Source organism: Zalophus californianus, chromosome 8, assembly GCF_009762305.2.
Source record: "Zalophus californianus isolate mZalCal1 chromosome 8, mZalCal1.pri.v2, whole genome shotgun sequence".
Lineage (NCBI taxonomy): Eukaryota > Metazoa > Chordata > Mammalia > Carnivora > Otariidae > Zalophus > Zalophus californianus.
Window position 1 is genome coordinate 139,534,791 of NC_045602.1, and position 12,695 is coordinate 139,547,485.

The 12,695-nt window shown below is 50.1% G+C and overlaps 1 protein-coding gene across 7 annotated transcripts in view; it reads right to left on the reverse strand.

The window, feature by feature from the left end:
- Positions 1-12,695, reverse strand: part of DIDO1 (death inducer-obliterator 1) — a 49,947-nt gene that overhangs the window by 34,526 nt on the left and 2,726 nt on the right. Inside the window, exons 1-3 of one of the 7 annotated variants that reach the window (XM_027623125.2) lie at positions 6,170-6,260; positions 3,003-3,126; positions 1,739-1,920 (exon numbers count right to left, since the gene is read on the reverse strand). The exons of 2 other annotated variants lie outside the window; for them this stretch is intronic. The gene's annotated coding sequence lies outside the window, so the exon portion shown is untranslated. Of the gene's footprint in view, positions 1-1,738; positions 1,921-3,002; positions 3,127-6,169; positions 6,289-8,544; positions 8,682-12,695 lie in introns of those variants that run through there. 4 more of the 7 variants (XM_027623127.2, XM_027623124.2, XM_027623123.2 and 1 more) reach the window with 4 other exon arrangements.

Here is a 12,695-nt window from a genome sequence, read left to right on the forward strand (position 1 = left end):
TATCATTAGCAAGGAATACTGTCAGCTGCTTTCCCTGAAACTCAGGTCATTCCTCTCTGAGAAAATGCCTGCCAAATACTGGGTCTGAAAACTGGAGCCTGTCCATTCTTTTCAGCACAAGGGGTGTTCCATGAGAGGGTAGCTGGTTTGGCACAGGGCTCCTCCTGGAGAGCCACCCTGCTTTGGGGTACAGAAGTGCTTCATAGGTACTTGCCATTTCATTACTGGGAATTTAAAGCAAAGGGACGGGACACTGGAGTGGTGAGGTTCAACTGCGCTCACGAGGTCTTTGCTGTCTCTCCAAGGACATTCTCGGGGGAAATGGCAAATTTTACATGACCGACTGGTGCTGAGCAGTGGACAGCACACCGTACAGGGAAATGCCACTGTCTGGACCAGCTTCTGCAGGCCACTGCAGATGTCCACTCCGTGAGAAGGCTGACAACATCACTGGTACCACACAGAGCTGTGACAGCCCCAGGGATCCAGGAAACACACTGCGAGAACTTCATTCCACTCCTATTAGTTAAGCACACCCTGGATACGTGCAAAGCAATAGCACATCTCTGTGCTTCAGTATCAGAAGGGGCCAAGCATTTCCTTCCACAAAATTGTTCTAACACCACTAGATTCTCCCTTCGGATTCTCCAACTTTTCAAAATATTCTCCAAAAATTCAAAATATTAAGCTGCCAGATGTGGTTTCTTAAAAACAAAACCCAAAATATAATACATTACTTAAAAACAAACCCCCAAAAAACAGCTGTTAAATGCCAGTGATGCAGGACTCTAAATCCTTATAAATCTGAAGGTGCAACTTCCAGGATGCATGCACACCAGAAGTGACGCTGAGGTGCCCACCATTTAAAGATCTCTGGTTCTACACACTTGAGGGCGGCTTCTCTAAGACGCGAGCTGAGCAACCATAAAGCAGCTCCTGTTTCCACAGCAGGAGGAAACAGCCAGGACCGCCTCCCAGGGTAACACAGGAGGGCGCATCCGCCCCACCGGGGGCCAAACGCGGTTCTCCAAATCTCCTACCCCACAGCAGTATTCAAGAAGAACAATTTTAACCCGCCACCAGAAATTACACACAATGTTACAACACACCTTCGCTGTTTCTGCCTCTGTTAATTGAGAATTGGAAATTCTGACAGACCAGGCCAAAGTTTCTATTTTGTACTGAGGGTCCAGTGTCTCACAACTAACTCTTCCCTGTGGATGATGAAGGTTGAGAAGATGCAAAATTCTACAAAAAAAGGGAAGATTTCCCAACTGAAGACTCATTACTAGAACCGTCCCTAACAAGCACCTGGCCGGAAGTTTCGGACGACGCAACGGCCCCGCAAGCACCAAAGTTGTCCAATCACCAGCAGCAGCCGCCTCTCCCTCTCCTCACAGACCCTGAAGGTCCACCGCAGCAGCAAACACCCCACTGTGCTCTGACCATGGACAGAAAAGAGGTTTGGGTCCACAAAGTAAACTAAGAAATCCACTTTTATTTATTTGAACACGTACACAGAACCGGACTTGACTGTGTTAAAGCTTTTATAGCTAATTCAAAGTTTTGCTGCTACCAAAAAACACTGTCATTGTTAAAATTATTCTGATCAAGGGAAGGTGTCCCCAACCTAAGTTTCTCAGGAAATGAATATAAAGAGAAATCTAGAAACCACCCTGTTTAAAATTTCTTAGTCCTTTGCTTTTACACATACGTGGAGAGAAACAAAAGCTGCTACCTGAAAGCCTCCTGGGAACTGAGGCCCAGCCAGGCCCTGGTGTAAAGCTGGGCCACCAGCTCAGCGTGGGTGAGCAAAGGGCACTGGTTTCTCTCTGTCCAGTTTCTGTTGCAGAACACAGGCTCGTGACCTTGGTGGGCAACTCTACACGGGCGTCAGGAGCCAGAACAGCCACATTGCATCTACAAAGGTTAAGGAGCAGGAAAGGAGGTTATCACTGTTCTTTGTTTCATGGTGCGGACGGTCTCCTAAACTGCTACCTTGGACGGCTTTGGCCATGGTCTGCACTGTGTGCCCCAGCCCCTGAAATTCACATTGAAACCTAGTCCCAAGGTGACAGCACTACTAGGAGATGGGGCCTTTGGGAGGTGCCTAGGTCGTTAATTCAAAGCCCTCATGAATGGGATCAGTGCTCTTAAAAAGAGCCCCAGAAAGCTCCCTTGCCCCCTGCAACCCTGAAGACACCTCACCAGGACCTGACCATGCTAGCACCCTGATCGTGGGCCTCCAGAGCTATAAGAAATATGTTTTCTATCAGCCCCCCAGTCCATGGTCTTTTGTTAAAGTAGCCCAAGCGAACGGAGCCAGTTCCCCTTGTGTCTCTGACACAAACATGGTCTCAAGCACTGCAAGGGACGGTAGGAATCCTACATCTTGGGGGACTGGTGCTCCTAAGACAAGGCCACCGCCTGGCTCTTGGTGACCCTTTGAACTGGACAGGTTTTTGGGCTCATTGAAAAATCTGCCCTATGCGACAAGTTTGTCTACTGCTAAATACCCAAGAATGACATTGGGATGGGTTCCCAGAGTCTCCTCCCCTGCTTCCCCAACAGAGAGGAGGAAGAGGGTGCGGTGTGTGTACACTCCCAGAGGGGATGAGGGCACCATAAGTCACTTCCCAGGACAGTGTGACATTAAGGTGCCAGTCATCCCTGCTAAGCACTTTGGGGGCTGTTTCCCCTCAGATTGAGTTTCTAAGTCCTGTAGCTGTTAATTAAGAACACTGATCTTCCAGGGAAGACCCCTGCCCAACTGCCCATGTGGGTGGCTGGCTGGCACTCCCTTCTGGCACCAATGCGGGCACGGCCGCAGGACCCCGCACCCTGTTGTGGTTTCCCGGGTTCATGCCACGGGACGCCGGATCGTTCCACAGTCAATATAGGCCATGCTCACCCCCATTTTCCCTGCAGCAGGAATTAAGGAGCCAGTGAAAGGCTGTGTGTAATGAAAGGATATCCTACAATCAATGAGAAGGGCCACTTACATGCTCAGACTGTAGTCAGGCCACATGACCTAAGGCCAAAAGAGGTCTCAGGGCCTTCCCACCCAGCCAGCACCCTGGCCATCTTGCTTCCTTGCAGGTGGTCTACTGGAGGGAGAGGTGTGCACTGGAACGACAAATCACCCTTATTCCACACTCTTTGCAAAAAGCAAACACACGGCTGAGCCAATAAAATTTCAAAGACATTGTCCATCTTCCTAAAGTAACCTATTTCCACAGGTTTGTTAAAGTTTAGAGTCAACTATTTTGTAAAGGTCTCATTTCTCAACAGGAGCAATTCTAATCATAACCAGAAGTTCTCAAAATGTGGTCCACAGGACTTTCAGGAGGTCCCTGAGGTCAAATTATCTGCACAAACACAAAAGACATCGTATGCCCCTCTCCCTGGCCACTCGCAGGAGTGTACTGTAGAGCTCTCCAGAAGGTAAATGACAGTGATGTTACCACAGTCTACGTGATGTGAGAATCCAGCTGTTGTCAGTTTAGCCAGAAGTCAGGAGATTTACTAAAAGAACCACCACCATAAAACAAAAGGACGCTATCTCTCCTACTGTTTTTGTCTTAGAAAACAGTTTCTATACAATGTTACATTGTGTTACATTGTTACATTGCGAGGTTTTATTATTTAAAAATAAGTTTACCAGTGTCCGTTTTCATTCGAAGCCCAGTAAATACTAACAGATGTAACAACTGAAGCTAAAGCTCTTAAGTGTCCCAGTAACCACAGGTGTGAAAGAGGATCTTCAGTTCACAGGTAACCTTACAGGACTGCTCTTGAAAGGCCAAAAGCAGTTCCAGGCCTTTCCCAGTAAGACCAAGAGGTACCTCCACACCCTGCCCCTGTCCTTCCTCAACCACAGTTTCAAGTGATTATGGAGAAGGTGCTTATTTCCAATGATGAAATGGTAGCCTCACACAGCCACCTGAATTCAAAGACAACAGGCCTTGTCTCCCAAGCACCTGTTTCGTGAGTGGTGCTGTGAGAACTGCAAACCACAGGCTGGCCAAGAGACAAGAATCATGACTGGAAACCTCAAGTCAAGAAGTCACTGCGTTTCACCAGGAGCCTTCCTTTCTTTCCCTGAGATTAGCAGAGGCCAATGTCTAGTTTTGTTTTGGGCGGTAGTGGACAAGGTCCGAGATTAAATAAAGAAGTTATAGAACTAGGGTTCACGCAGAGCAGATTTTGAGTGACGCTTGTATGTCCTGCAACGTCAGACTCTCCCTGCTGCACGTCTGAGAAGGGAAGAGGAAGGGTCTCTTACTACAAGAACCCACGCTGTGAAAAGGAAGACCCTCTAAATCACAATCTAACAAACCCAGAGAGTCCACAACCGGCGTCTCCTAGCCCTGTTGTCTCCATGGGGGGCCGGGGCATCTGCTGGGGCATCCCCGTCCTCCCCATAGCAGCCAGCAGTGCCCCCCACCCCAGGTGCAAGTGGGGTAGTTCTTCTGATAAGCAGACTGCGGTTGGGAGGCTCCGGGGACAGCACAGCAGATGACGAGAACACAGGCTTCACCCCCAGCGGCACACCTAACAGGCAGACACGCTGAACAAGCGCGCTTCCCTCTGGGCTGTGCTTTCCTGCCTGGGAAACGTGGACAACTGTGAGCTCCCAGCTTCCTAAAAGGCTACGTGAGACTACACCCTGTCAAGTGGCAGTCCGTGCTTGCACAGGGCACGCAAGCGGTAAGCGGTAGATGTCATCTATTAAAATGACAATGGCCGTGTCGGTGAGCACTTGGGGAGACAAGTCCTCTTATGAGAGTCGATGTGACAAGTATTTACCAAGATCCCCTTATGTACTTGGCATGGGGCAGAGCAGGCAACATTGCTGTTCCCATGGACCAGGGGTGACAGCCTCACTGTGACTTGGCTGAGAGAACTGGGAAAGGACAGATACATTTATAAGAGCGCTCCCAGCCACACTTTAAAAAAAACAAAAAAAACAAAGGGACACAAGCCAATGTCCATCACCAGGACACTGGTTTGGGGGAACAAAATCAAGAAATATCACATAAAGGAATTCTTTAAGACCGCAATTGAAGGATGATGAACCACAGAGCCACTGCCATGGCAAGAGTCCCACCTGAGTGGGAGTGGAGAGCACAGGTCCCAAGTCAGCCCTGCACAGGGTCACACACGCCCACCATGTTCACAAACGGGAGCAGCTGTGACATGCGCTTCTGAATGGGACCATTTCTGGTGTTGGCTGTTTTTTTTTTTTGGCTGTTTTTCTTATATTGCTTTAATTTTCTGTATATGTATTTGTAACCCAACACACGGTAACGCTATCGTTATACTGGAGGGAGGAGCTCATTCACTTTCTTATAAAGGCGTATTAAACACCGTTTAAAAGTCTGTATCAACATATGAAAAACAAAAACACAGCATCTAAGTTTGATACCCAAAGATATATCTGCTTCACAAGTAACACACAGGATGATCACCACCTGATTAAGCATGTTTTACAGTCATGGCTACAAGAATTCTTATTCAAATACATACAATTACCTATTCAATTTCATGTAACAACTAACCCCCAAAATCACTACTCATTATAATAAAATAAGGTCTAAGCAAGAGAAACTCTTCTCCAGTAGTGGGGGCACCTAGAGCAAGCGAGCTCAATTCAGACCATTTTTTGACCCCTCTTTCCCAATTACTGTGTTTCTAGTAACTGTAAACCACAGAGACTTTGTAATGGAATTAACACCCATCATTTGATACGAAGCATGAAAAAGGGGAATATTAGATATCCACTCTAAGGGACCCTACCATGTAAATAAGAAGAAACAGGCGAGAAACTCCATCTAGGAAAACACCCTTCTTAATGGACTTCCTGAGTCCACGGGGCCTGTAAGAATCAGGCCTCTATGACAGACAGTGCCCCACCGCAGGGACCCAAGGACAATGGTGATCTGGCCTAACCTGTAAATATGCCCCATCTCTGCTCTCCAAGAGCTAAATAGAAATCACCAGTATCACTGAATGAAAAGTAAAACATATCATGTCAACAAAAATAGACAACAACCAGAACCTTGAACACTTGCAAACATACACCAAACCAGAAAATAAACCAGTCCCTGAGCTGCTTTGGAACAGACTCTTTGTGAGTTAGACACCCAATGGGAGGAGAAGGACTTACAGCGTCAACAGCAGGACCTGAAAACTCCACCGCCATAAGATAACGGGAGACGAAGTCCCTACTCCAACCCCCGCACCCCCGGACAAACCCCACCCACCACAAGGCCCACCTGAAACCCCAAGTTGCACCCACCTCCAAGCCCCAGCTACACATTTCCTCAACAAGCCATTGTGATGCTCACACGCGTACACACTGTGTGTGTCATTGTTTGACAGGACAGAAATCAGTAACCGTGGGTACCAGCAGACAAGAGCAGAAGAGAATAGCCAGTTACACAACTTTTTATTGGTGCCCTTTCTTCCTATCGGTACAGAACTTACTTTGTTGAAATAACCTGAATTTAATCAAATACTAACAAGGGAGAGCTCTTAGTGGAAAATCAGAAGTAAAGATATGCATTATTTCTAAATTCGTTGTTAAAGTCTGCAGGAACGCAATCAAGTAGGAAAACAGGGTGCCTGGAACATGCTTCTGGCAGGAAGCTTCGTTAGGCCTTGGGCCGGGTCTTCCCAGGTGACACTTCTGAGCTGCCTATGCTGCGTTTAAAACAGATATACCATGGACTGGTCATGGAGTCGTATATGTGCATACGCCAACCCCAGATTTCAATGAAGGAGCCGGGATGTCCTCACAAGTCCCCACTGCACCTGTCTCCAGGACCGGGAAGGCCTTCTGGGTTGCTGCCACAGCCAGGGTGCTTAGCACACAGGAGGCCATAAATATTTGCAGAATAAACTGAGGAATCATTCTACTAAAGGTCACAGATCTTATTTCCTTAAAATGCATGGCTAAAACACCTTTCCTGGAAGCGTATTTCAGCCAGGGCCTATGTGGCTCTGGAAGCTGTGGAACATGTCTCTGAGGTGGGCCTGACAGCCCACTGAGAAACAAGCTCCGAGCTCCTGGGCAAGTCCCTTCCTTGTGCTTCAGTTTCCTGGAGATCAGAATCTGCACGGAATGCCCGAGTACATCAGGCTCAGATCTCATTCCTTCAGTGTGCAAAGGACACGGATATTGTTATCTACGTCCAAGGGATGATTTCAAGAGCATCTTCAACTTAACTCACATGCTGTTGTGACCCAGGATCCCAACTCCAAGCTCATCTACTGAGGTGCTAGATTCAAAGCCAAAAACCTGGCCCTCAGCTCCAGTGTCTCACAGGCATTGTGGACTTTAAGAAATTTTGAATAAATCTGAGGACCTCGGTAGTACCTGTAGCTTAGCACTGGGTAAGTCGAGTCTCCATTCGGCATAAATGACAGCTCCCAGTAGGCACTACACCAACATGGACCCTGTTCTGGGCACTTTACGAGTGGTAACTCATTTGAATGAGTAAGGTGCTCCTGTGCCCGTTCTAACCTCCAGGAAACTGAAGCACAAGGAAGGAACCTGTCCAGTAGCTCAGAGCTTATTTCTAAGTGGGCTGTCTGGCGCGGGCGGTGGGGGTGGGGTGGGGATGAAGACAGGACACGGAAAACGGGAGAAAACAAATGGGGATCGGAGTGCCCAAGGCATGAGAGGCACAAAAGGGATCATGAAGGGCACAAGTCCCTTGGAAGCTGAAAGCTGACCCTTTCTACTTTCAAGATGACCAGATATGACACAAATATGGCCAGTATACGTCAATCAGCATACTGATTTCCCGAAATCCTTCCTTGTTTCCTACAGCACCAAATATCACACATCTACCCTAATATCATCCTCCCTGAGCAGTTGGCTAAAAATCAAACTCATCCAGTTAAATAAGAGCGAACAGGACCCACGCTCTAAAAAGATCCTAGAATGAAACTTCACAACCTTAAAGGCTATCTAGAACTAACCGAGCTGAAAAACAAAAAACAGAAAATTCACTCCAACCAGATACTTTCTTCAAATACAATCATTTCTGTGCCATAAGCCAGCTATAGCCTCGGAACTTCTGGGAGAAGGCAGTTTCCCTTCTCTCGAACTATCCTGCCCCCTGCACGGCGGACTTGCATCAACACTAGGCCGTCGTTACTCCTCTCGGTCCGTCCCGATCGTGACCAGGCCACACCGAGCAAGCACCGTCCTCGGGCGGATCCAGCCCCGGGCAGGCGCCCACTCGCGGTGGAGGCCGCGGAGGCGCCGGGAGAGGTGACCTCCCCCCGCGCGCCTCCCCCACCCCCCTCCTCCCTTCCCCTCCCCTCCCCTCCCCCCGCCGCCCCTCTCCCCCCCGCCCTCCCCGCGGCCGCCGCCATCTTCTCTCCTCGGCGGGAGCGCAGCGAGGACCGGCACTGACGCCGCGGCTCTCGGCGGGCCGGGCTTCCGCGCCACCGCCGCCGACCCCCGCCCGCCTCCGAGTGCGGCCCCGCGGCGGCCGGCCCCTCCTGCCCGGCGGCCGGGACGCCACTCACCGCGGGTCGCAGGCCTCTGGGGTCCCGCAGCCATTTCCTCGGAGCTCCGCGGAGTGGGCGGGAGGGCGAGGTCGGCGCCGGCCACCGAGACGCTGGGCTAGAAGGGCCGGCCGCGCCCGGAGCAGCGCCCCCGCGCGGAGGGAGGAGGCCCCGCCCCGCCCGCGCGCCTGCGCCCTGCGCCCCGCGCCCCGCGCCGCGGGGATCCCAGGCCGCCGCTAGCCGCAGGAGGACCGGCCCTCCGGGGGAGCGCTCGCCGGCCTGGGCCGCTTCGTGGCGAGGGGGCGGGGACGAGGATAAGAGAGCCGGCGCAACGGTCCTCGGCCGCCAGCCGCGCTCTCAAGTTCCTGCGGGGCTCGGAGCGCAGCACGCCGGCCCTCAGCGTCTCCTCCCCGGACGCACGACTGCCCCGCAGGGCCTGCGAGGAAAGGGGAGCCGGTCACTGTCCAGAAAGGGGAAGGGGGGTTCTGGCCGAGGGTCAGCGCTCCACGTAGCCGTTCTTCACTCGGCGCGCCGGCACCGGCCCGTCCCCCGATACTGCACAGACAGACCGCGGAGGGGAGGCACCTGCCGCCGCGGGGGCCCTGTGCACGCCGCCCACCTCTGCCCCGAGGGCAGGAACTCCTCGGCTGCGGGCCTTAGCCCCCACCACGTAGGTGCCTCTACAGCCGCCTGCGTGCACGGTCCTCACAAGCAGGAACCCCTTGGCTCTTGTCAAAAGGCGGGAAGGTGCGCTGTGCGCAGGACCGCCGCGCAGCTGACCCTGCAGGTGCATCCCCGATGCTGCCGTGCGCGAGAACCAGGGGCCCGCGGGCAGCTGTACTCTCTAACGGGCACCTCCAGAGATCAAAAGAGCTGCTAGTTTCTGGCAGAGCCTGTCGGTTTTCTCCCAGGGAATACAACGCAGTTTGTTTCTGCTCTGGTGTGATTCTGTTAGGACCACCCTCCTGGAATCTGGCAGGGATGGGGGTCTCCACTCTTCCACCATGACTGTGTCTTCAAGTTTGTCCCCAGATACGGGAGCGGGGAGTTTAGAGGCCAGGCAGTTGCGAGCGGAAAGCACCTGGAACAAGCAGTGTGACCTTGGGCCAGCTGTCTGTAAAATGGGGCTCATCTGCTGGAGGAAGGGGGACGATCATAGGAGGCCTCTCTGATCAGAAGCTGGAATGGGGGAACCGTGCTGAGGATTTTAAAGGAAGCAAAACCAGCAGCAATGTCTCTGCAAGGTGAGACTGGAACTCCCGGGCGCAGTGTCAGGTGGGTGCTTGTAGGGATGGCGGGTACAAGGACAGGGACTTGGGACAGTATCTAATCAAGGTACAAAGAACCGTACATGAGACCTGGCGTTGATGCAGAGTGCTCGCCGCAGTCCTGCCCTTGTCCAGAAGTCCTCAGACGGAAAACCAAGTGCAAGTGCTTTATCTCCTCTGCTATGACAAAGCCCTAGCTCTGTTACTTGAACAAGAGTAGTGTTGTGTGTTCATATACAACGATGCTCATTACTCCTACCTTTCAGAATGGTGCCTGTTACTCCGACGCATCACGCTGTGAGTTCAGTGAAAAATAAAGTCGACTTCAGAAGAAATCAGTGTTTTAATCAGTGTGAAGCATGAGAACTGTATTTCCTTTCTGGTTGCTTTCATCTCCTAAGTCTCTAGAGAAATCCATCCACTAAAAAAAGCCAGACAAGGCAGTGCCTGTCACAGATTTCGACAGAAAAGCAGTTTAAGAGTAAAGCAGTTGTGCCTACACAGGCTCATAGGCTAATCATCACACACAGCGTGTAACAGAGAAGGGGGCCTCCCTGAGGTGAGAGAGGGTGGTCATCACCACCAGCAAGTCTCAGGGTGCCAGGCTGTTACAATCACCCTGGCCTGGGGAGCCCTCAGGAGCAGGGCTCTGCCTACAGGTGTACAGGCTATAATTGAAGAGATTTGTTTCCAAAATCAAAGTACTTAAAAAGTGAAAGAGACCTCTTAAACTCAGGTCTAACGGTGGCTTTCTGGATTTGTGCAGAACAAAAATACTGTATAAATTAATTCCTCCTCTCAACTGGCTTGTGGAACCAAAGTGCTGAAGGTGAACAAGAGCATTTGAAGGAAATGCCAACAAGAGTAACAGAGACTAAGCCATCAATAACACACCCAGAGAGTTTTATTCTGAACTTAGACAACATCAATACACATAAATTACTCTACCAACACCACAACTATTTTTGAGTTCCAAATCGAACCAACTGCTGCTAAAATGTAAGAGATTCAAGGAGAAGTAACATCTCCCAAATCTGTCTACAGAGGTGGGAGGTCAGGATGTTGCCTTTTATGGGTGTACAGAGAAATGAAAAATCTTGGGAGTCTGTCAGATGTACAAAAGTTCCTCTCGTTCTGGGGCGCCCGGGTGGCTCAGTCATTAAGTGTCTGCCTTTGGCTCAGGTCATGATCCCAGGGTCCTGGGATCGAACCCCACATGGGGCTCCCTGCTCGGCGGGGAGCCTGTTTTCTTCCTCTCGCTCTGCTGTTCCCCCTCCTTGTGCTCTCTCTGTGTCAAATAAATAAATAAAATCTTAAGAAAAAAAATAGTTCCTCTCATTCCAACAGAAAGCAGGCATTTGAAGAATGTAAGAATTTTAAAGTCAAAAAACAAAAAACCAAAATTTTATACGGGTGTTTAAAAAAAAAAAGAAAATGTGGGTATCAATTGGAAGAATCTCTTCATTCAGCATTTCTACCACCCAATCAGATGCCTGATCACGATCACATGATCATGGACTGGGCTTGCGGAGGGGGCGGGCATCCTCAGAGCACATACAGACATAAGTGCTCACAGTAAGTAGCATGTACGTTTGTGCACCTATGTGTGCGTGCTACCTACATGCTTTCATTTTAATTAAAAAAAAAAAAAGGCTAAATCTTAAGCCAACACATGTAGATCAACTTCTTGCCCAGCTAGGTCTGAAGGGTATAGTCAAATTCCGTATGAAATGGTGCATAAACAGTGCCTTGACTGGGCAAATTAAGTAACTGCCCCTCAGGCCTGCAGCCTGGGTGCCACTGGTGTACGTGGTAGGACGCGTGGCCCCCCACACCCCACCTGTTTCAGGAAACACCATGCTGCACAGTTTATATTATCTCAGCAGCACTTACAGGATCAGGAAATACCTACTCTTGCTTTTACCTAAGCAAAGAAACTAAGACCCTTAGTTTCTGTGCTTTCTGATTCGATGGTGCAGTCTCAAAAGAGAAATACAATCAGGAGAGGAGGGAGGGGTAGAGGCCACATCAAAACTCCATTAAAGGGGCGCCTGGGTGGCTCAGTCGTTAAGCGTGTGCCTTTAGCTCAGGTCATGATCGCGGGGTCCTAGGATCAAGCCCTGCATCCGGCTCCCTGCTCCACGGGAAGCCTGCTTCTCCCTCTCCCACTCCCCCTGCTCTTGTCCCTGCTCTCGCTGTGTCTGTCAAATAAATAAAAATCTTAAAAAAAAAAAAAAAACCAAAACATTAAACCTGCTTTCCCAGGGGCACCTGGGTGGCTCAGTCGTTAAGCGTCTGCCTTCGGCTCAGGTTATGATCCCAGGGTCTTGGGATTGAGCCCCGCATCGGGCTCCCTGCTCAGCGGGAAGCCTGCTTCTTCCTCTCCCACTCCCCCTGCTTGTGTTCCCTCTCTCACCGTGTCTCTCTCTGTCAAGTAAATAAATAAATAAAATCTTAAAAAAAAAAAAAAAAAACACAAAAAACCTGCTTTCCTGGGTCTCAGAATTCAGATAAGATACATGGCACCTGAATGTGTGCAGCAGAACTAAACAATCATAAAATTCTTCCTGACTCTCCCAACACCTTCAGGGAGAAACAGAACACACCATGAAAAGCTAAAGCTATGGCAGTTGGCCTTTGTGTCGACCGCCTCGTGTGGCAATGACTCTGATCACTTTATGCATTATCCTGAAGAATTACGTTTGTTTTAGCCAAATCTCTTTGAAAGCAGGGCCTCCAGTGCGTTGGGGCTTGATTTTATGCTTTTGGGTTGAGAATAAGTTAAAAGCAACCGTCGAAATGCTGTTGTTCTGTAAAACACGGCCCATGGCCTGGTTATTGAGCAGTCAAGGATTTGAGTAAAGGGAGCACTGTTTTATTCCCAAAATACTTGTCCCTTTTTAA